The sequence below is a fragment of the Aethalodelphis obliquidens genome, unplaced genomic scaffold, assembly GCF_003676395.1.
Source record: "Aethalodelphis obliquidens isolate GAN/ISIS:26980383/991018 unplaced genomic scaffold, ASM367639v1 scaffold47, whole genome shotgun sequence".
Classification (NCBI taxonomy): Eukaryota; Metazoa; Chordata; class Mammalia; order Artiodactyla; family Delphinidae; genus Aethalodelphis; species Aethalodelphis obliquidens.
This window is the reverse complement of record NW_020837991.1, coordinates 4,541,327-4,566,669: the sequence shown is the minus strand read 5'-3', so window position 1 is coordinate 4,566,669 and position 25,343 is coordinate 4,541,327.

Sequence of the window (25,343 nt, the reverse complement as noted above, 5' to 3'; positions counted from 1 at the left end):
TTTTCAGTGAATTGATTTGCTCTGCCGGTTATCAAAATATTATAAAAAGATAGTACAGTAGTCAGGGTTCTCCAGACAGAGCCAACAGGATGTGTATATGTAGAGAGAGATTTACTTTAAGGAATTGGCTCATGTGATTAAGGAGGCTTGGCAAATCTAAAATCTGCAGAATAGACCAGCAGACTGGAAACCCAGGGGACAGGTGCAGTTTGAATCCAGAGACAGCCTGCCGGCTGAATTCCTTCTTGCTCGGAGAAGACCAGTCTTTGTTCTATTAAGGTCTTCAACTGATTGGATGAGAACCACCCAATGGGGGAGGGCAATCTGCTTTACCCAAATCTGTCCACCAATTTAAAAGTTAATCTCATCCAAAAAACACCTTCATAGAAACATCCAGAATAATGTGAGCAAATATCTGGGCACTGTGGCACAGCTGAGTTGACACATAAAAGTAACCATCACAGACAGCAGTTAAGAAAGCACGGTATAGGCACAAGGATAGGCAAATAAGCCAATGGAAAGATTTAGAAAGAAATTCCAGAAACAAAGTCATAAATATAAAGACATGTGATTTATGGGGCTTCCCTGGTGGTGCAGTGGTTGAGACTCTGCCTGCCGTTGCAGGGGATGCGGGTTCATGCCCTGGTCCGGGACGATCCCATATGCCACGGAACGCCTGGGCCAGTGAGCCATGGTCGCTGAGCCTGTGCTCTGCAACGGGAGAGGCCACAACAGTGAGAGGCCCACATACCTCAAAAAAAAAAAAACGTGATTTATGATAAATGTGATACTGCCAAGTGCTGGCGAAAGGCCAGCTTTGTTTCAAATGGTACTAGGATGATGGGATATCATATAAAAAAAATAAATTTGGATCTTTAACTCACCCCATTCCCAAAAATCAATATTGGCCGATCATAATCCTTAAAGTGAAAAGCAAAAGAGCAAATATTTAAGACGATCTAAGAATGTCTTCCATAACTTCAAGGTAGAGAAAGATCTCTTAAATAGGACACAGTAGGCACTAGACATAGGAGAAAAGGACTCATGAATTTAGCCACGTTAAAATTAAGAAATTTTGTTTACAAAAAGACACTATTAAGAGTGTGAAAAGCAAGCCATTGAGTGGAAGAAGATGATAAATGACAAAAATCCTGTTACCAGGATATGTAAAGAGTTGCCTCGAGTCAATAAGAAAAAGGCAAAGAACCAAGCAGAAAAATGGGCAGAACACCTGAACAGGTACCACGTGAAAAATAATATCCCACTGGTCAATAAATATATGAATATGGACTCACACTCACTGGTAATCAGGGAAATGAAAATTAAGATCACAATGAATCATACTACACACCTATCTGATTGGCAAAAATTTTTAATTCTGACAATACCAAGCATTGGTTAGGAGCAACAAGGCCTTGTACACATTGCAGTGGGAGTGTAAAATGGTACAGCCACACTGGAAAAGTGCTTCCAATATCCAGTAAATCTGACATGTTTACCCCTGCAGAAATACTTTCTCATATACATTTTGGAAAATGTCAAGATAGCTAAAGTGGCAACAACTCAAATGTCCATCCATGGTAGAAATGATAAACAAACAAGTATATTCATGCAAAGGAATACTATACAGCAATGAAAATGAATGAAACACAGACAGAGATACAACATGCATTAATCTTCGAAACATTATATTAAGAAAAAAGAAATCAGATGCAGCAGAATACCACAGTGTAATTCCATTATGTAAAGCGTAAAAAAATAGCAATATTCAATTATATGTTTAGGGATACATAACAAACAAAAAACACTATAAAAAAAGTACCATAGAAGTCGAGATTTTGGTTACTGCTAAGGGGAGGGAAAGAGTATGATTGGGAGGGTCATGCAGAGGCTGCTAAAGTGCTGGCAGTACTCTATTTCCTCACTTGGTGCAATTACACAAGTGTTTGCCACAATTTGTTAAGCTAATGTGCTTGTTTTTTACATATATTTCTGTATGTTTACAATAATTAACAATAAAAATGTAAACATTTAGCACAGGGAACTATATTCAATATCTTGCAATAATCTATAATGGAAAAGAATCTGAAAAGGGGGACTTCCCTGGTGGTCCAGAGGTAAAGAATCCACCTTACAATGCAGGGGATGAGGGTTCGATCTCTGGCCAGGGAACTAAGATCCCACACACCACGGGGCAACTAAGCCCACTCACCACAACTACTGAGCTCACGCGCCTCAACTAAAGCCCACGTGCCGCAAACTACAGAGCCCATGCGCCCTGGAGTCTGCATGCCACAACTAGAGAAGAGAAAACCGCATAACCCACATGCCACAACTAGAGAGAAGCGTATGCACCGCAACAAAGAGCCCATGTGCTGCAATGAAAGATCCCACATGCCTCAACGAAGATTCCACTTTCCACAACTAAGACCCAATGCAGCCAAAAATAAATTAAATAAATAAATAAATAATAAATCTTTAAGAAAAAAGAACCTGAAAACGAATGTATATTAATATATAAAACAAATCACTTTGCTGTAGGCCTAAAACTAGCACAGCATTGTAAATTAATTATACATCAATTAAAAAATGGTTTTAAAAAATCCAAACATTTAAACTTTTACCTTGTGCCATTAAAAACAAAACACTCAGTGGGTGGGTTATATAGCATATTATACACAAATAAAGAGAGAATTGTGATGAAATAAAATTTATATTTTTAAGGCAGGACAAGAAAATTTAAACATAAAGTTCTCTTTCTGTCCCTTTGGGCCTCCTCCCTCCCTCCCTCCCTCCCTATGTGCAGTGTGTGTCTGCATTACAGGTTAACCAGAGCACCTCAAGGACGGGAGTACCTGCGCTACCAGAAAGATTTTTTTTTTCTTTCTTCTGATGCTAACAATGTAACTTTGTAAAAGAATAGTGTTATTTCCCAAGGCTGTAAGAGGTCATAGTGACTTGCTGCCCGCTTTGTATGTGCTTATCTGGATTTTGTATCCTTGGTGAACTTTATGCAGAATCTCAGTATGTCTATTTGATGTACCACCCTTTGTCTCATAAAGGTATACCACTGTGCCTTTGACTTCCAACAGGTGGAACAGTTCTCAGAGCTTCTGAGACTTTGTCTCCCAGGTTATAATCTTCAGTTTAGTTTGAATAAAATACCCTTTTTTTCTTCTTAACTTGATTGTTAATTGAATTTCCATAAGCAATTGGTAAATTGGAAGACAGGTTTGAAGCACAGCCTGAGAAACAAAGAGATGGGAAAATATGAAAGAGAGATTAAGGTAGAGATTAGAGTAAAAAGGGCTACTTTACATCTAATCAGGTTTTCAAAATGAGGTAGTAGAGTTTAATAAAGAATATTCAAAAAGATAATGGCTTAGAAATTTCCAGAATTGATGATAGACACACATCCTCAGATTCAGAAATCCAGTATGTCCCGAACAGAATAAATAAAAAGAAATCCAAACCCAGGCATTTCATAGCGAAAGCGCAGGTAGCTAGAAACAAAGAGATCTTAAAATTAGTCAAGAAGGGAAGAGAAATTGGTTACAAACAGCAGTTAGGTCAATAGTTAACTTCTCAAGAACAAAGATGGATGGACCCAGAGATTATCATATTAAATGAAGTAAGGTAGACAGAGAAAGACAAATATCATATGATATCACTTATATGTGGAACCTTAAAAAAATGATACAAATGAACTTATTTACAAAACAGAAACAGACTCACAGACATAGAAAACAGACATATGGTTACCAAAGGGGATAGCAAGGGGGGCGATAAATTAGGAGTTTGGGATTAACAGATACACACTACTATATATAAAATAGGTAAACAACAGTGAACTACAGTTTAGCACAGGGAACTCTACTCAATATCTTGTAATAACTTATAATGGAAAAGAATCTGAAAAAATATATATACGTATGTATAACTGAATCACTTTGCTGTACACTTGAAACTAACACAAAATTGTAAATTAACTATACTTCAATAAAAAAAAGAAGAAAAAAGAAAATCAGAAAGACTGTGGATTGACATCCTCATTATATGAAGAACAAAATAACTGTCAACATAGAATCATATAATTAGTGTATTAGTTTCCTAGAGCTGCTATAACAAATGAACACAAACTGCATGGCTTAAAGTAACAGAAAGTTATTCTTTCACAGTTCTGGAGGTCCAAAGCTGAAGTGTTGACAGGGCCATGCTCTCTCTGAAGGCTCTAAAAACAAATCTTTCCTTGCTTCTTTTTTTTTTCTTTTTTTAACATCTTTATTGGAGTATAATTGCTTTACAATGGTGTGTTAGTTTCTGCTTTATAACAAAGTGAATCAGTTATACATATACATATGTTCCCATATCTCTTCCCTCTTGCATCTCCCTCCCTCCCACCCTCCCTATCCCACCCCTCCAGGTGGTCACAAAGCACTGAGCTGATCTCCCTGTGCTATGCGGCTGCTTCCCACTAGCTATCTATTTAACGTTTGGTAGTGTATATATGTCCTTCTTTGTAGCTACTGGTGATTGCCAGCAATCGTTGGTGTTCCTTGTCTTGCAGCTGCAACACTCCAATCTCCACTTCCATCATCATCTGGCCCTATTCCCTGTGTCTCAGTGCCAAATTTCCTTCTTCTTAAAAGGATACCCTCATTGGAATAGGAACCATCCTAATCCGGTGTGACCGCATCTTAACTTGATTACATCTGCAAAAATTCTATTTCCCAATAAGGTCACATTCACATGTACAAAGGGTTTGGACTTAAATATATCTTTTTTGGGAGGGGGGACACAATTCAACTCACAGGACCCAATAAAACTATCTTTCAAGACTGAGAGAGAAATTCAGAAGTTTTCAGACCAAAAGCTGAGAAAGTTTGCCCTCACAGAAAGAAATCTAAAGAATATATTTTGGATATAAGGTGGGAGACACTAGAAAGAATACTGAGCAAATAATTTTTTTAATGTGGATAGATCAAACAATTAACTTACAAAGCCATGACAACAGTGTCTTATTTGTATCTACCCAAGAGAAAAGAAAATATATGTCCACAAAAAAAAAAGAAAATTTCACAGCAGTATTATTTGTAACAGCAAAAATATGCAAACAACTCAAATGTCCATCGACTGATGAATGGATAAATGAAATGTGGTCTATCCACACAACAGAATATTATATGGCAATGAAAAGGAATGAAGTACTGATACATGCTGCAACATGGATGAACTTTGGAAATATTATGTTTAGTGAAAGAAGGCAGTCACAAAAGACCATATGTTATATGATTCCATTTATGTAAAGTGTCCATAATAGGCAACTCTACAGAGACAGGAAGTAGACTAGTGGTTTCCGGGGACTAGGAGAAGGAAAGAGTTATTAGTGACTACTAATGGGTATGGGGTTTCTTTGGAGGATGGTGAAAATGTTGTAAAGTTAGATTATGGTGATGGTTGCACTACTCCATAAATATAAGAAAAGTTATAGAATTACACATTTTAAATGAATGAACTTTATGGTATGTAAATTATATCTTGATAAAGCTGTTTTTTAAACATGAGAGGGAAAAATGTTGCAAAATAATGGCATATAGCTTCTCCAGCTTCAGCTATCACACATCTCTTCCCAGGGGCTGGATCGAGCAAAGAAAGGAAAGAGAGCACGGCCTTACTTTTAAAGAGATTTCCTGAAAGGACCACAAAACTTCCTTTTACATCCTGTTACCCGGAACTTACCTGAGCTGTCACACAGTGAGCAAGGAAGGTTGAGAAATGGAGTTTATAACTGGGCATATTATGCCCCCAAATTACTTGGGGCTCAGTTACAAAAGAGGAGTAGAAGGATGTTGGGAAAGATGAGTAGCCAGGCTTCCACGTCTTCTTACCTTTGTCTGATGTGTTCTCATCCCCTTAGCCGTGAAGCAACCCAACAGACAGCGCTGAGAGGGAGCAGCCTCTGATCTGCTCTGCCTCGCGTGCTCATGCTGCCAGAGCGAACTGAATCTGACCTGTGTGAGAAAGCCTGGTCCACTTTCTGCTGAGGCTGCTTCTTATCACCACTTCTGTTTGAACTTTTCAACCTTGCAACGCTGCAACTTGGCCAATTGACATTTGAGGCTGTGGGCAGAGAAGCATCCTCTCAGTCCAGCATCTTCACATCTGCTTGCAGACTGGCTGCCTCTAGTTTGAGTTTATCCTTTTTCTAGACATTCCTGAAAGCAGTCATAAAAGCCGCATACACCAAATGCTAAATCGTTCCTACCATTTCAAAACACAGGGCTTGCATTCTAAGGCTGTCAGCAGACAGTCTGCCCCAGTGTTCCCACTGCTCCAGAGCAAGGGCATTCACTCTCCAGCCTGTGATGTCTGTGTGCTCAATGCCAGAAACCAGACTCCCTCCACTTTTAGGTTCTGCTTCTTACAGCACCCCACCTTCAAATTCAGTTAAGAAAAGATCTGGGGACTTCCCTGGTGGTCCAGTGGTAAAGAATCTGCCTTCCAATGCAGGGGACGTGGGTTCGATCCTTGGTCAGGGAACTAAGATCCCACATGCCGTGGGGCAACTAAGCCCGCCCCACACATCTACTGAGCCCACGCGCCTCAGCTAGAGAGCCCACATGCCGCAAACTACAGAGCCCACGCACTCTGGATCCTGTGTGCCACAACTAGAGAGAGCACATGCCACAACTAGAGAGAAGCCCGTACACCACAATGAAGAGCCCACACACCACAACTAACACACGGCACAGCCAAAAAATAAAATAAATAAATAAATAAAATGTTTAAAAAAAAGAATAGATTTGGAAGGTCATTTCATAATAATTCACCATAAGAAAGAACAACTTAACAATGTAGCTTTAACTATACAAAGCAAAAGCTGGCGGAATTATAAGGGAAAATGAACAAAGTCACAATCATAATGAGAGGCATTAACAGGCCTCTACTGGCAAAAAAAAAAAAAGTCTAGCCGATGTGGGGATAAAAGCAAGGACGGAGAATAATTGAACAATATAATAAATGATTTTGATTTAATGGATATACTCATATAAATCCCTTTACCTCAAAATCTGCACATTCATGTTCTTTTCAAAACCTGATCATAGAAGAGACTGATAAAATAGACAAATTCCTGACAAGAAGGATAAAGGGAAAAAAGAGCAGATCCAGAATAAGCAACATTGGGTTGGGAAGGGGGAAGGAACCTAATAACAAATATGATAGAGATAATATTTAAATCATAAGAGATTACAAAAACTTCATGTCAAGAAATTTGAAATTTAAATATAAATGGGCAATTCTCCAGAAAAATGTAAATTAAACTTGGCTCAAGAAGAAAATTAAAAACCTGAATGGGATCCTACAATTTCACTTCTGGGTATATACCCAAAGGAAATGAAAACAGGATATTGAAAAGGTGTCTGCACCTGCATGTTCATTGCAGCAGTATTCACAATAGCCAACATAAGGAACCAAACTAAGTCTCTGTCAATGGATGACTGGATAAAGAAAACGTTGTACATATACATAAAGCCATGTTATAGCCATGAGAAAGAAGGAAATTCTGCCATTTGTGACCACATGGATGGAACTTGAGGACATATTGTAAGTGAGATGAGTCAGAAAGAGAAAGACAAATACTGTATACCATTTATATGTGGAATCTAAAAAGTCTAGACTCATGTAGAGTGGTGGTTACCAGGAGCTGGTGGGTGAGAGGATAGAAGAGACGTTTGTGGGTACAAACTTCCAGCCAGTAGATAAATAAGTCCTGGATCTTTAATGCACAGTATAGTGAATGTAAACGACAACATTGAACTATTGTTGAAATATTGAATTATTGCTAAGAGACTAGATCTCAGTTATTCTCACCACAAAAATGAAAGAATAATTATGTGACATGATAGAGATGGTAACCCTTGCTACAATGACAATCATATTATCATGTATAAATGTATTAAATCAGTATGTTTTGCACCTTAAATTTACACAATGTTGTACGTCAGATATATTTCAATTTTAAAAAACCTGTATGGGTTTTTTGCTCCTAAAGGCATTGAGTTTGTATTTTAAATTCAGTCTGCAAAATAAAGTCCAGACAGTTTTACCAGTGAATTCTGCTAGACTCATTTAGTAAAACCTTGAATACAAGACAGGGAGGTAACAGTATAAGAAAGGAAAAGTATAACCAATCTTACCTTGGAACGTGAATACAAAAATGCAAAAAAACCATATAAATCCAGGAATAAATACTATAAACATTCAAATTTAGACATATACACACATGCATCATATATGATAAAGGAGAAAAACAGCAAAATAACATCCGTAAATGCAGAAAATCATTTTATAAAAAATCATGTAGGATTTAAGGAAAAAAAATTCTTACAAAACTAGAAATAAAAAGAAACTTTCTAAATGTGGTAAAGCACAGTTCAAAAACCTACCACAGCAAATGTTACTGGTACTACAGCAGGTTCATCCCTTTAGAAGCCTGGAACAGCCCAAAGAAGCCTGTTATCTTAGCTGTGTGCTCAAAGCCATTATCACTTCTATTTACCATTGTCCTGGAACTCCTGGCTGCCAAAATTATAAAAGAAAAATAAGTAAGTATAAGGATTTTTTTAAGTTTTTTAAAATCATCATTTGCAGATGATGACTTACAGATATCAGAAAGAGATGTACAGAAAAAATATTGGAATAAGCAAGAGCACCTAGCAGGTTACTGGAGCACTCCTATCCGGCAGCAACAGTCATTTAGAAGATGAAGTTGTAAGAACGACAGATTTTATAAAGGCAACACAACAGTCAGGTACCTGGGAATTAATCTAACAAAATATGTGCAAGGCCTGTACAGGTAAAAAAGTTCAAAAACTTTATTAAAAGAAAAAGAAGGCTTAAATAAATGGAGAAACAAAACACATTCAAGTATGGGAAGACAATAGCATAAAGACGGCAATTTTCCTCTAAGTTAATCTATCAATCACTGTGGTTCTAGCTAAAATCCCAAACTGTAGATACAAAATAATATGTCATTTAGTTAATTATTTTGTTCTCCCCGTTTCTTTGCTATTTTGTAAGTTGTGGGCTCCTGGCCTGATTTTCTTTCCTTCCTTGTGTGCTAACTAAGCAAGTTCTAATACTTAGTCTTAGAATGATAGGATCTTATAAAATGTTGGTGAAAGCAATCTCAAGATAAAAAGGAAATATTGCCTCTTTCCCAAAAGAGGCATAAAAGTATCATTAAATGCACTTAATTTTTCTTATTTTTAATAAAATGATCTTGAAATATACCTGGACTTCAGAAATTACCACTATGACCTATGAAAATAATTTTTAACTCCTAAAAATGTGATTCTGACCCCTTTTCTTTCTTTATAGTTTATTTGCCCTGGCATTAATATTTAAATTGATATCTTTGTTTCTAAAAGATAACTGCTGGGGTTTTTTTAATTTTGACAGAAGATGAGCATTTCTTGTTTCCTTTTCTCTTGCTTGCATACAACTTTAAAAAAATAAAAATCTATTAGTCTGTGGAATTTCTCACCTATACAAAAAAAATTGTGAAAGTCTTTCTCATTTAAATTATTGGACTTAGTCACGGAATTTGACAAACTAATCCTAAAATTCATATGGAAAAGTAAAGGAACAATGTAGCCAGACCATGTTTAAATAAGAGGAATAAAGACGTCTCTGCTTATCATACATGAAGATTCCACAAGCCACACAAATTAGGACAGCATAATATTTGCTCAGAACGATAGGCTAGAAACAGACCAGACTGTATTTGCCCAGACATTCCCTTCCCTGACCACTCCTTTAAACAATCCCTTCCTTCCATACAGCTCCATCCCCTACCCTGTTTTAATTTCCTCATAGCACATTCATCAGATACTTATGTGTCCATACAGTTTTTTATACATGATTCCTATTGAAAGTAATGGTATTACCATAATAAGTGTATTTCATAATAATAAAAAAGCCAGTTCATCAAGAAAGCATAACAATCTGAGTAACAAAACATCTAATCACAAAGCATCAACTACATGAAGCAAAATCTGACAGAATAAATGGAGATATAGACAAATTCACAATTACAGGTGTAGATTTTAACAGTCTTTTCTCTATAATTGATCGAACTATTAGACAAGATATCAATAAGCATATAGAGATTTAAATAACTTTTAAGCAGCTTAACCCAGCGTTTCTCAATGTCAGCACTATTGACACTTTGAGCCAGATAATTCTTTGTCATGGGGGGTGGAGCTGTCCTGTACATGGTAGGATGTTTAGCAGCAGCCTTGACTTCAACCCGCTAGATACCAGTAGTACCCTCATCCCAGGTGTGACACCAAAAATGTCTCCAGACCCTGCCAAATGTCTGCTTGTTGAGAATCACTGGTGTACCTAGTTGACATGTAGAGAACACTACAACCAAGGCACTGCATTTTCAAGTATACATGGAACTTCACCAATACAGGGCATATATCTCAAAAGATTTCAAAAGATTTAAATCATATTAAGTAAGTTCTCTGACCAAAATGGAATTTAATTAGAAATCAATAAAATATCTGGAAAATCTCAAAATAAGCTGAATGATAATTTAAAAAATATATCAATATTTACGGACCACAACTAAAGATGTACTTACCCTAGGGGAAAAAAATGAGTTTCCTCAAAAATATTATGATCAAGCAATTCCATTTCTGGGTGTTTATCCAAAGAAAACAAAAACACTAGCTCAAAAAGATACATGCACCCCCATGTTCATTGCAGCATTACTTACAATAGCCAAGATATGGAAACAACCTAAATGTCCACTGACAGATGAATGGATACAGAAAAATGAGGAATGTGGAAAACACAATGGACTATTATTCAGCCATAAAAAAGGAATAAAATCTTGCCATTTGCACCTACATGGATGGAGCTTGAGGGCATTATGCTAAATGAAATACGTCAGACGGAGAAAGACAAATACCATGTCATCTCACTTATATGTGGAATCTAAAACAAAAGGCAAACAGAAGATAATCTTACAGAAACAGAAGACAGATTGGTGGTTGCCAGAGGTGAGGGGTGGAGAGTGAGCAAAATGAAGGGAGTCAAAATGTACAAACCTCCAGTTATAAAATAAGTAAGTCAGGGGGATGTAATGCACAACATGGTGACTTTAGCTAATAATACTGTGTTGAAAGTTGCTAGGAGAGTAAACCTTAAAAGTTCTCTTCACAAGAAAAAGAAATTTGTAGCTAATACATAGTTACAGGGACAGATGTTAGCTAAACTTAGTACGGTGATCGTTTCACAATACATACAAATATTGAATCATTACATTGCACACCTGAAACTAATATAATGTTCTGTGTCAACGATACTGGAAAAAAAGAAAAAGAAAATAATAAAAGTAAAAGTGAGATCAAAATTTAAAGATTTAAATTTAAAATGTACCATCTTAACCATCTTTAAGTATACAGTTTGGTGACATTTTAAATCTCACCACCATCCATCCCAAGAACCCTTTACATCTTGCAAAACTAAAACTCTATCCCCATTCAACAGTAACTCCGTCTCTCCTGCCCCCAGTCTCTTGCAACCGTCATCCTACTTTCTGTCTCTATGATTTTCACTACTCTAGGTCTTCATAAAAGTAGAATCATACAGCATTTGTCTTTTTGTGACTAGCTTATTTCACTTAGCATAATCTTCATCCATGTTGTGACATATGTCAAAATTTCCTTCCTTCTTGAGGCTGAATAATATTGCATGGTATATAAGTGCTAAGTTTTATTTATCCATTCATCTCAGTGGACACTTGGGTTGCTGCCACATTTTGGCTATTGTGAATAATGCTGCTACGAACATGTGTGTACAAATCTGAGACCCCTGCTTTTTTGGGTATATGTGGAATTTCTGAATCATAGGGTAATTCTATTTTTAATTTTTTGAGGAACTGCCATACAGTTTTCCATGGCATCTGCACCATTTTACATTCCCACCAACAATGCACCAGGGTTCCTATTTCTCCACATCCTCTCCAACACTGGTCCTTCTGTGCTGTTTTTCTGTTTGCTTGTTTTATAGTAGCCATCCTAATGGATGTAGGATTCTATCTTATAGTGGCTTTGATTTGCACTTCCCTAATGATTGGTGATGTTGAGCATCTTTTCATGTGTTTATTTGCCATTTGTATATCTACCTTGGAAAAAACTCTATCCAAGTCCTTTGGCCATTTTATAATTGCATCATTTGTCTTTTTGTTGTTCAGTTGTAGGAGTTCCCTATATATTCTGGATATTAACCCCTTACGAGATATATGATTTAAAGTATTTTCTGCCATTCTGTGGGTTGCCTTTCTACTCTGTTCATAATGTCCTTTGATGCACAAAAGTTTTTAATTTTGTTGAAGTTCAATTTGTCTATTTTTTGTTTTGTTGCCTGTGCCTTTGGTGTCATATCCAAGAAATCATTGCGAAATTTAACGAAGATTTTGCCCTATGTTTTCTTCTCAGAGTTTTATAGTTTTAACCCTTACATTCAGATCTTTGATGTTTAAGTTAATTTTTGTTTATGTTGTTAGTTAAGGGTCCAACTCCTTTTTTTTTCTTTTCTTTTTTTTTTTTTTTTGCATCTGAACATCCAGTTTTCCCTGCATCATTTGTTGAAAAGACTGTCCTTTCCCCATTGAATGGTCTTTGCACTCTTGTCAAAAATTATTTGATCATACATGCCAGGGTTTATTTCTGGGCTCTTCATTCCATTGGTTTATATGTCTCTCTTTCATACCAATACCACAGTTTTGATTATTGTAAATTTGTAGTAAGTTTTGAAATCAAGAAGTGTGAGAACTCCAACTTTGTTCCACTTTTTCAAGATTGTTTTGGCTCTCTGTGTTCCCTTGAGATTCTATATGAATTTTAAGATGGACTTTTCCATTTCTACAAAGACATTATTGGGATTTTGATAGAGATTGCATCAAGTCTGTAGATTGCTTTCGATATTATTATCATCTTAACTTAACATTAAGTCTTCAAATCTGTGACCATAGAATGTCTTTTCATTTAGTTATGTCTTCTTTAGTTTCTTTCAGCAATGTTTTATAGTTTTCATTGTAGAAGTCTTTTGTCTCATTGGTTATATTCTTTTTGGTGCTATTGTAAATGGAACTGTTTTCCTAATTTCCTTTTAGAATTGTTTATTTTTAGTGTATACAAATGCAACTGATTTTTGCATGTTAATCTTGTATCCTGCTACTTTGCTGAATTTGTTAATTATTTCTAATAGTTTTCTGTAGAATCTTGGGAGTTTGCCATAGTAAGATCATATCATCTCGGAACAGAAACAATTTTACTTCTTCCTTTCCAATTTGAACACCTTCTCTTTCTTTTTCTTGTTTAATTGCTCTGGCTAGAACTTCTGGTAGTATGTTGAGTGGAAGTGGTAAAAGTGGGCATCCTTGCCTTGTTCCTGATCTTCAAGGAAAAGCTTTCGGTGTTTTACCATTGAATACGATGTTAGCTATGGGTTTTCTGTATGTGGCTTTTATTATGTTAAGGTAGTTTCTTTCTATTCCTAGTTTGTTGAGTGTTTTCATCATGAATGTATGTTGGATTTTCTCAAATGCTTTCTCTGCATTAATTGAGATAGCACGTGTTTTTCTTTCCTTCATACTGTTAATGTGGTATATTACATTGATCTATTTCATATGTTGAACCATCCTTGCCTTCCAGGCATAAATCTCATTTGATCATAGTGTATAATCCTTTTAATATGTTGCTGAATTCAGCCTGATAGTATTTTATTGAGGATCTTTGCATCAATTTTCAGAGAGATATTAGTCTGCAGTTTTCTCTTCTAATGACTTTGTCAGCTTTGATGTCAGAGCAGTGCTGGCCTCAGAATGAGTTAGGAAGTGTTTCCTCCTTTTCAGCTTGTGGACAAAGGTTGAGAAAGAATGGTATTAGTTCTTTAAATGTCTTGGAGAATTCATCAGTAAAGCCATTAGATCCAGGGCTTTTCTTTTCTGGGAGATTTTTTAAATTATTGATTCAATCTCTGTACTAATTATAGATCTATTCAGATGTTCTATTTCTTCATGATGCAGTCTTGGTAGGTTCTGGGTTTCTAGAAATTTGTCCACTTCATCTAGGTTATCCAATTTTTTGGCAGGCCATTGTTCATAGTATGCTCATAATCCTTTTTATTTCTGTGGAATTGGTAGTAATGATGCCACTTTCATTTCTGATTTTAGTAATTTTAGCCTTCTCTTTTTTTCTTCGTCAATCTTATAAACTTATTTTTAAAGTGAGAGTTTTCCAAAACTACCTCCTTCAGTGGGGTAAGTGAGTAAGTGAGTGACTGAATGAAAGTATCATATAACTCCCCTCTTACTATCCACATGCCTCCCACCTACCAGGCATGGATGTTGGAAAAGAGAATCAAGGCTCAAAAAAGAATACAATCCTAAAAGTCAGTTTTCCTTGGAGACCCATCCAGAATGTTTCACAGCAACCTCCAGGACCCAGTCCATTCTCAGCTTTATCCTTTTCTTTCTAGCTCTTTGAAAGTTGTTGACAGTTCTGAGCTGGTTTTCTTCTAGGTAGAGGAAAAGCAAGCACTTCCAGTCCAGCACAGACTGGACAGCTGACTTCGGAAGAAAGTAACTTTCCTCCACATTCCTGCTCTCCCTGCAGTGGGGCTCACACCTTCCTCAGTGTGACCAGGCCCGTCATCTTTCACTCCAGTGCAGTGTCATGCTGCAATGTTCCATTTTCCCCTCCAAGCATGCGTTTCTGTGTCCCAGGCTGGGACATTGCTCAGGGGCTGACTAATCCAATGAAGTTATCCAGGCTAAGACCCTAATGAGCCATACAGCTTAATGGATTCTACCTTCCATAAAACACTTGAATTTTAATTCAGTCTGAATGCATTAAGCCAAAGGAGGAAATAACTGAGTTTCATGTGCAGTGGCAGGTCAGTGGAAAAAGAGATTTGGGGATGTGGGAAAGACCTTCTTAGTAATGGCCCCCATACTGAGTGAAAGCTAAGAAACTGGAAGCATTGGAGAATCCAAGGAACATCAATGTCCAGAAAGGGTCAGGGAAACTGGGAGGGAAGAGGGATGATGAAGCAAAAGCTTGGAGCAGCCTTGGACACATCACAAAATATTTTCAAAACTACCTCACCCATCTTTTCACTCTCCTTCCAAAGATTTCAAGAAAGTGTCATAATATACATTACGTTAGGTACACTGGTCTCATCTGGGAGTTACTGAAATCAGTTCAGACTTATAGGATGACCAATCTTCCGGGCTTGTCTGGGACATTGCATTTTTTTTAATTTATTTTTTTTAATTGAAGTATAGTTGAGTTGATTTACAATGTTGCGTTCATTTCTGCTGTACAGCAAAGTGACTCAGTTATACACATACATACATTCTTTTTTTATACTCTTTTCCATTATGTTTTATCTCAGGATATTGAATATAGTTCCCTGTGCTATACAATAGGACCTTGTTGTTTATCCATTCTATATGTAACAGTTTGCATCTACTAACCCCAAACTCCCAGTCCCTCCCTCCCCCACCTATATGATATGATCCAGCAATCCCACTCCTGGGCATATATCCAGATAAAACTATAATTCAAAAAGATACATGCATCCCAATGTTCATAGCAGCACTATTCACAATAGCCAAGACATGGAAACAACCTAAATGTCCATCGACAGATGCCTGGGACATTCTTAATTTCAGCACTGAAAGTCTCATTTCTTAGGAAACCTCTCAGTTTCAGACAAACTGGGAAGTAGAACGTGGCCCAGGGCTGGGCAGCCAGCCGGCCCCTGACCACTGACCACATCTAGACTTGGTTCCATGTGCTCCTAGATGTGGGAACACCTACTGCCCCAAATACCCCTGAACCCTTACGTTTGTGTGGAAACTGGCTGGACTAGGTTTCTGGTTCTGCAAACCAAGCGGTCTAGTCTAATCAGACTGAGAGTTGGTAAGGCATGGTGGTGAAGGGCAGACTGAAAATAAATAAATAAATTCAGCTCTCCACTGCCCAGCTGAATGTTCCTGAACAAGTTTTGTGACTTGGAGCTTGAGTTTGCCTCTCTATAAGGCACAAACACAAATCCACTCTCATACTGGTCCTCGGGAAGACTGAGTGGGATTAAACTCTGCTGAAGAGATACACAACTAGCTCTTTGTGAGGCTGTGGCTGGGACCCCTTTCTTCCCTAGGGCTTCCCTGCAGCCATCTCTGAATCTAGGATTCATCTGGTATTGGTCATCACCTCTGCCTGACATCCATAAGGGAGAGCAGATGCCCCAGGGGCAGGGTGGAACCAGGAGTTGGTAATTTGATGCCTTGGAAAAACTGGATTCGTTGACCCAAGAGGAAATGCCAGCAGAGGACAGGAGGAAGCATATTAGCAGGAGGCCACTGGGGCAATGACCAGCCTGAGCCCCTACCCCTCCATGCACCCTCAGTGAGCACGGCCTGCCCAGTCACAGGGACAGCTGTGCTCACTAGAAAGTTGTCCCTGGGATGCAGCAGTGGAGCATAGGGGACACACACACACACACACACACACTCACACTCACACACACACAGAACCTAGAGACCGAGGTGAAGGTAGAAGCCTTTAAAGTTAGATCTAGGGCAGTGCATCTCAAAGTGTGTCCCCAGGAGCAACAGCCCACCTAGAAATGTATCAGAAATGCACAGCCTCGGGTTCCCACCCCAGAACTGCTGGATCAGAAATCTGGGGGTAGAGAGCCAGTTCTCTGTGTTTTCATCTTTTCTGTGATTATAACCAGACAAGAGCTCTAACTGTGAGAACAGCCCTGAGCAAAGAGGTGAGAGGCCCAGCCTGGCTGTGACCACTCCAGCCTGACATAATATCCAAGCCAGCAGGAAGTGGGCAGCACTGAAGACAGACCCCCCACCCCCGCCCCTACCACCCCTGGAACCAGGATCTGGGACTTCACAGACAACAGTGGTCACAGAGACTCACAGGGGCCCTACAGGGGCTGCTAGGTGGGCTGGCCTGGGAAAAGGCTCTGGCTCACCCTCTCCACTCCTGTGTGTGCTGGAGACCTGTGACCCTGTGAGTGCATCACAAGGTTCTTCTCCTACAGGTAGAGTTTTTATTCTTACCAGCTCTCCTGTTCCCACTCCACCATTGCACAGCGGGTGTGCCAGGGCTGACGAGCAAGGCTTTCAGCCAGAGGCTCCACCAGAAGGCGATCCACCTCGACCTAATGGACCAGTATCCAGACACAGAGATCGTGGAGCAGGTGCAGGAGGCGATGACATTTCAGCATTGTCTCCCTTTGGGGAGCGTCCCATGTGTGTGAACATCTTTGAAGGCAGAGGTCTGGGGGATGTTGGTAGCCAGGGGATAGACCCTAGTGGACACTGACAGCTGAGTCCTCTGTATCCATTTTATCCTTCTTGACTGACTTTCACTCAGATCTCCACTGTCCCCATCCCCCACCCTATGTTTCAAGGGACCCCGGCCTGCTCCCCAGTTCCTGGAGTGGAGTGGGGTGACCAACGGACGTAAAGGTAATCCAACCACCCTCTTCAGTAACTTGTTCCAGAATATGGTCCTAACCAAACACAGCCTCCACACCTCCGGGAATAGGCATATGGCCCAACTCTGAGAGAGGGTCAGCTAGAGCTGGAATTAGCTTTCTAGGCTAGTTTTCTTACTTACACATAAGAAATAACCAAAGGAATTCTCCTTTCTCTCTCTTACATCAAAATTTTCCCCCTCTCTGGATTAATCCCATCACCAAAGAAACTATTATTCATCTCACCTTTAAAAAAATATTCTCTTGATCCCTTTCCTCTGTAAGCAGCTTTTCGCAGGAAAGAGGTCTCTGCAGGGGGACCCTTTGTCTCTGACACACTATCCTTAAACCAGCAACTCCCATGCGCCACTCAGCTCCCATGCTCTACTCATCTCCGGCCCTAGGACACCTTTCAAATCTTTTGATCACACCATACCGTGCCTAATGTGTTGGTACTTTCCATAGATCAAAGAAGTAGAAATGAAGAATAATTAATTAACAGATGACCAAATCTCTTCCCTAGCTTCCCCTTCAGTAATCCCCTAAACAAACTGTGTGAACAAGACAGCATCTAAAGATCACGAGGAGTCCACAAGGCTGCACGCAGTGGGGGACGGCGGTGACTCTGACCCCCATCTCAATGATTAACTGAGACAATTTCCCTTTTTCCCTTTAAAAGCTTTCATGGCTGAGCAGAATCTTCAGAGATGGTTTTGGAGGACACAGAGTCCACCTTCTCCCCAGATTGCTGGCATTCTGATTAAGAGCAAATTTCCTTTCTACCAACATTTGTTTCTCTCTCGAGGATGTATTTTTTGAGCAATGAGCACCCAGACCTGAGTTGGGTAACACCTCTACTAGTTATCCCCACTTTAAACCCCATTTCTCTGCTCCCTTTGCAGAAAAACTCAAAATCACCCACACTCACTGTCCCCAATGCCTTTCCTCCCATTTCCTCTTAAGCCCCCTCATTGGGATTTCTGTCCCAACCACTCCCCTCTCGCTGCCCTGTCACGCTCACAATACCTGATGTGGCTCAACCTTGTCTCAATCCTCCCCCTCCCCGTCCTCTGGGCAGCACTGGACACAGCAGATAGGCCCCCTCCCTCACGGCCTCTCTTCATTGGCTTCCAAAACATCTAAGATTCTACCACCACCTCCGACGTGCGGGGTTTTCTTCCTCATACCAACAAGCAATTCTCGGACACCAGCTGGGTGTGCTACCATTTAACTCAGTTCTGACACAAACAACCTGGAGATAGTGTCAGATCCTTCAGGTTAAGGGCTCTGTCCTACAAGTCTGCCCCCCCCCCCACTTCAGATGCCAATCACAAGTCCAGGCTGTTACCTGTGCTTCTGACCAACTGGCTATAGACTGGAGGTTCCTAGGACCCCCTCCTTGGGTTTGATTAACTTATAGATTGGCTCATAGAACTCAGAGAAATATTTTACTTACTAGGTCACTGGTTTATTACAAAGGATATAACTCAGGAACAGTCAGATGGACGAGAAGTCTAGGGCAAGGCGTTTGGGAAGGAGGACGAGCTTCCATGCTATCACTGAGAATGCCACTCTCCCCAGATCTTCACATGTGCACCAACCCAGATGCTCTCTGAACCTTGTTGTTTTGGGTTTCTAATGGAGGCTTCATTACATAGCATACATAGGGTGATTTATTGGCCATAGTGATTGAGTCAACTCTGGCCCCTCTCCCTTCCCTGGAGGTCAGGGGGCATGGGACTTAAAGTTCCAACTCTCTCATCACATGGTTCTTTCCCCTGGCCACCAGCCCCTATCCTTAAGTCTTTCCAAAATTCACCTCATTAACATAACAAGTTCCAAGGGTTTTAGGAGCTCTGTGCCAGAAAAGGGGAAAAAGACCAAATATATATTTCTTATTATTAATCACAATATCACAGCCTCACACTCTCCCGGCTTTCCTCCTTCCCCACTGCTGCACCATATCTGTCTCCATACCCATTTCCTCTGCTGAGTTCTCTTCTTTCTGACTTCCCGGTGGGGGCCCCGGGTCCAGCACCAGTGCCCTTCTCTTTCCACACCCACCCCTTAGTTTCATTCAGGCCATAACCAAAGACCACCCATTTGCCCACAGCTCTCGAATTTAGATCTCCACCCCAGACATCTCCCCCCACACTCCAGGCCCACTTGGACACCTGCCTTTTCCACATCTCCACCCAGTGCCTCATGGGCAAATCATCCCTAACAGGTCCAACAGGAGCTCTCCTCCAGTGGTCAAACCAAAAACCCGGAGTCAGCCTCCCTTACTTTCTTCCTCAGGAAATTCTGTCGGCCTTGACTTCAAAATGTGTCCAGAACCTGACTGCGCCCACCACCTCCATTGTTATCACTCTGGTCCAAGCCTACATGACTGTCATAGCCTCTTAATTGGTCCCCCTGTTGCCATGGCAGCCAAGGGGAGCCTTGAGCCATGCAAGTTACATTATGTCACTCCTCTGCTCAGAACCCTGCCATGACCCCCGTTTCACTCAAAGTCCTAAGAGTGGCCACCACCTGGTCCCATCACCCCCACCAGCATCTCTTACTGCCTCCCCTCCTCCCCAACCTTCACTGCAGCCACACTGACCCCCGCGCTGCTCCCAGGACACCCAGGCACACACCCACCTTCACGTCTCTGCACCAGCTGCTCTCGGTCTGGAGCACTCTTCCTCCAGAAAACTTCTCAGTGAGGCCCGCCCTGATTGCCCTGTTGGATCCTGCACCCTGTCATCCCCTTCACGCTCCTTATTCTTATCACGTTTAATACCTATGGAATAGACTGACTACAGTTACTGTCTACCGCCCCCTGCTGGAACATGCGCTCCTGGTCAAGGCATCTCCACCGCTTTTGTTCACTGATTTAACCCCAGCCCCTAGAACAGTATAACACATGCAGTAGGCACCCAGTAAATATTTGCTGGATGAATGAATGAATGAGATGGTTTCTCTTCCTCTGGACATTGTGAGGCACAGACGCGAAGGCTGAAACTTGCCCCCAGCCTGAGGGCTGCTCCCAGACCTGGCAGAAGGCAGAGAGGAGAGAACAGCACAGGATGGAGCTGAGCCTGACTCCTGCACCAGTCACCCCCTGCACTGGAGAAGCTACTGGGCTTGGGAGCTTTACTACTAGCAGCTCACACCCTTCTGTGACCGGAGGTGACAGCAGTTGTCTATGAAGACTTCAAGAAATCGCTCCACGGTGGTACGTAATTAAAGCGGTGACTGACAGCTGGTGGGCGGGGCTTAGCGTTGCACACCACATCCGCCAGCGGGGGCCCCCAAAGGTGTGCTTTCTTCCTGCTGACTTCTCCCATCAGCCACACTGCGAGCTCCCACCCGGGATTTATTCTGATGTCATCCGATGTAAACAAGAGCCCTCATTAGCATCCATGCCAATGAACAATTAGGCAGCTGAAAGTAACCCCCGCACGTGCAGTTCAGGAAGTACCAGCCCAGAGGACACAGCTCCCTCGCAGATGAGCGCACAGACAGGTAGGCCCTGGGACAGGGGCACGTGTGCGAGGACGTGGTAAGATCATCAGGGGCCTCGGAAAGCCCTCCCCGCGGCTTCTCTCCTCTTCGTCCCACATCCCCAGTAGGTGACCCTTCAACGCGCCTCTCCAGGCTCTCAGCCTCCACCCTGCCCCTGCCCAGCCGCGGGCAGAGGCCTCCTCAGCCTATTGTGACCACGCATCGACACCCTCACACCGGGTGGGTCATCCTGATCTCACACGCCCCCACCCGCAGCTCAGTGCTCGGAGAGTCTGGTCCCCAGGTCTGGCTCCCTCCTCTCCTCCTGGGTGATCTGGGGTAAGCCCAAGCACTTCTCTCACCCTCATTTCTCCGCTGTGAACTGAGATTACCTCTGCAGTCTGAGCACGGCAGACCTAGGACCACTTGGACTGTTCTGGTATCATTCTGCTGCTCTGCAGCCTCTGGGTCCACACACACACCCTCGCCCCACCCTCCCCTGCCCACATGCTATCTCCCCTCAACCAGGGCCTCCCAGGATGCTCATCCCCTCCTTTTTTCCTACCCAAACACCAATGATCTTTCTCCTTTCAGGGTTCTCCTCACGCTCTGCTTCCTCCAGGAAGCTCTCTTGGATCAACTCAGTCTGAGCTCTCCTTTCTCTTGGTCTCTACGGGTCTTGGGCCCATCCGCCGTATTTAGATCATTGTGGATGATATTAGAATAAACCCTCAACTTACCTCCACCAGTCTCATGCCTGCAGCTTGTAGAAGTTTGCCAGTAAGACAGAGCAATGATGTGACCAGAACAGAGACTGTGTGACCATGGGTAAGTTACTCGACATCTCTGAGTCTCAGCTTGGTTGTCAAGAAAAACAGGAATAATAACATGTGTTTTTGGGGATGCTATGAGGATTAAATGAGAGACTATATGTAAAGTACCCAGTACAGCTTCTGGAAAACAACAGGCAGTTAATAAATGGAAATTAATACCCTAGCCACCATGGAAAGGGGCTTCTTTATTGTGTCACAAAAACCTACATTCCAAGCTGTGTTTCACTGAGCTGTGCTAACCGATTCTTTGGTTAAATTATAAAAATATTCCAGCGTCTACAAAGCTGCCTCCCTTTATGATAATTCTAACGATGCCAGGTTGTCATAGAGGGACGCGAGCACTGCCACCACCTCCACCCACCGTGACACTCTTCTCTACTGGTCCTGAGACTAGCCTCGGAATCTTTCTCGGCACAATTTTGAAAGCAGCCACTAACAAACCAGAATGGGCATACGTTGTTTAATAAAGAATTGGGCTGGCCTTTTTCTAGGTTTCTGGGACGTAACCTCTAAACCCCTGGAATTCCTGAGTAATAAAAGAGTACCTTGGTTATTCATAGCGTACCCCGATAGTTCACGCTAACAAGGTAACTCACATGGGCCCTGAGAGAGTCTCAGGATGGGGGAGAGACCAGCCATGTGATTAGAGGGTTGGGCTTTGAGCCACGTGAGATCAGCCCAACCTCTGACCTCTGGGAGGAGAAGGGCTGGAGATCAAGTTCAACCCTATGGCCATGACTCAATCAACTGTGCCCATGTAATGGAATCCCAGTAGAAGCTTCCTGCCTGGTGAGCACATCGGTGTGCCTGGAGGGTGGCACATCCTGGCGGTACAGAGGCTTCACATTTGTGGCCCTCCCAGGCCGGACACTATGCATCTCTTCATTTGGCTGAATTGTATCCCTTATAATAAAACTGTAACGATACATGTAGCACTTTCTTGAGTTCTGTGGGCCATTCTAGCGAATTATTGAACCTGAGGTGGTCATGGGGACCCCTGAATTTGTAGCTGGTTGGTCAGAAGCACAGATGGCCTGGGACCACCCCCCCCAGAGCCTGTGGCTGGTATTTTAAGAGAGGGGAGTCTCGCGGAGGAGGGTGCCCTCAGCCTGTGAGGTCTGCGCTAAGTCCGGGTGGTTAGTGTCAGGACTGCATCACACTTGCATCTCATCGGTCAAAAGCAGATCCTGTGGGTCTGGTGTGGGCCAGGCTGAAAGCCAGACCAGGGACCTACAGTGGAACCAAGAGGACGATGAGAAGGAGTCCTATGGTCCTGCCCACAGGTGCTCAGGTACGAAATCAATCCTCAGTCAGGATGCTGCAAGTGCAGAGTTGGTGCCAGGCCCAAGCCTACAGGGTGAGCAGGAATTGCTGCGTGTCTGTCCCCCTTTGCCCAGGTCCTTAATGGTCCCCAGAACCACCCCAGCAGGTGGGGGACGAGGGCAGTAAATGCTCCAACTCCAGACCTCCAATGGACAGTCTTTGGGAGTGACCCCATTGCCCACAAAATCCTACCTGATATGAGCTTTGTCTGCTTCCCAATCTTGGTTTGCCTCATTCCCTCTCTCCTGCTTCCCTTTGGGGTCACCTCCCAAATAAACCTCCGGCAGAGTCTGTTTCCAGGACAGCACACACCACAGCTGCAGGCGACTCTGCAGCGCCGTGCTCAGTAACATGGCTGGGTGGCCCGAAGCCCAGCCCCACCTCCATGCCATGAGAGAATGGAGGGACAGAGAAGGGCAGTGTGGCACTCCTGGGGACAAGGTGGTCCTGGACAGGGGGAGGGGGCTCCTGGGGCCAACAAGGGAGTTCTGAGGACCTGCAGGGCAGCTTCAGAAGGGGCCACAAACACAATAGGAAGAGTCTTCATCCCTCCTGGTGCACAGCCAGGGCTGGACAGCAGGGCCCTGCGGGACTGCCGTGGGGAAGGACGCAGGGACACACAGGCCCTACTCCCCACCCACATCCCAGCAGGCTGCTCTGTCCAGGGGCGCATTGCGCTGGACGCCACCCCAGGCTGAAGCCCCAGTGACCTAATGACCTGGGACCCTTACCAGACCCATCTGCAGGGCAGCGTCCAGCCCATGTCAGGACAGACCACACTCTGCCCCAAGGTGCTGTTACCCGAAAACTGAGTTCGCCTCTTGGTGGGTGTCGAACCAATAGATACAACCAAGCCAAAGCTCTGGAGAAGGAAGCATTTATTACTTGCAAGAAGTAAGGAGAGCACCGGGGATCTTTCCCAAAGCAGTGTCTCCCCAGACAGCAAAATTGGGGACGTTTTAAGCTAAGGGAACATGCATATTCATGAAGGGGCTTGAGCAGAGGAGAATTCAGCATAGAACTGGGGCAAAGGTTGACAGAGTCCAAGCTTTAGTTGACTGAAGTCAGGAGGGTCACATCATCTTTCCATCCTCCACCTGAGTGGGGACCTTGATTCCTGAAGAACTCAAAGATTTACTATTATGTATAGTCCTTGAGGAGGAACTAGGACCCTGCTTTACCACTGCACGATGGTTTGACTGCCTTTTCTCTGTTCCTGCATTCCTTTGTCCCCTTAAGATCATTAATTACTGAGACCTGTTCAAGGGCAAGCTTTGTGGCCAGGCTTAGATCCCAAACTGGCTTAAGCCAAAATGGCTTCTCTTATGTCAAGAAAGCCATGCGGGGTTCTCTTTCTCCAGGGACCCCCTAACCTGTCTGCTTACAGTGCTTTCCGAGGGGCGGGGGTCAGGCACCACTCTGCTCACATCAGCCACCGTGCAGGGGCCTTCCCCTGCCCTCCGCCTCAGGGAATCTCATTCTAATTCACAGAACAACTGTGCCAGCAGAGGCTCTGAGTCCCTCCAGAGTCCCTCTTTCCCCCAGAGGGAAAGACCCCAAGAGGAGTAGCCCTGGATCTCCAGAATTCACCACAGCCTCGGCCTGGGGAAAGTGCTAGCACAGATTTTAGTGCTTGAGGGAGTGTAAGTGAGAGGACAGCTCCGTATGCCCACAAAGGGGGCTGTGGAGTGGATGTCTCTCCAGACCCTACTGCCCCAGCTGGCCTGGGGGCTCCTGACCGGCCAGCGTCTCCTGTTCTCTGAGGTCGGGCATTCCTGAGTGTAGGCAATGCCTGAAGGCCTTCAGTCTCCACGCTCACGCTCACGCTCACGGCATGAAATCCAAGTCTCTTCACAAATAGCCTGCAGTCCCTCTTCTTACACAGCCCAGAGGGAACGCTGGGCCCTCCCATGCCTGCAGCTGCCCTGTCCCCTGCCTCCAGCTTAAAGGACAGGCCTTCCCCTTCCACCGCTCCAGCAGGAACTCTGTCTCGTTCCTACGCTCCCTCTGCACTTTGTGGCATGAAGTGGGTGGTTCACTCCTGGGCCCAGCCCTTCTACTGAGACACCTTCAAGAGTAACGGGGTGAGGGAGTGCCTGTGGAGTTTCAACTGTA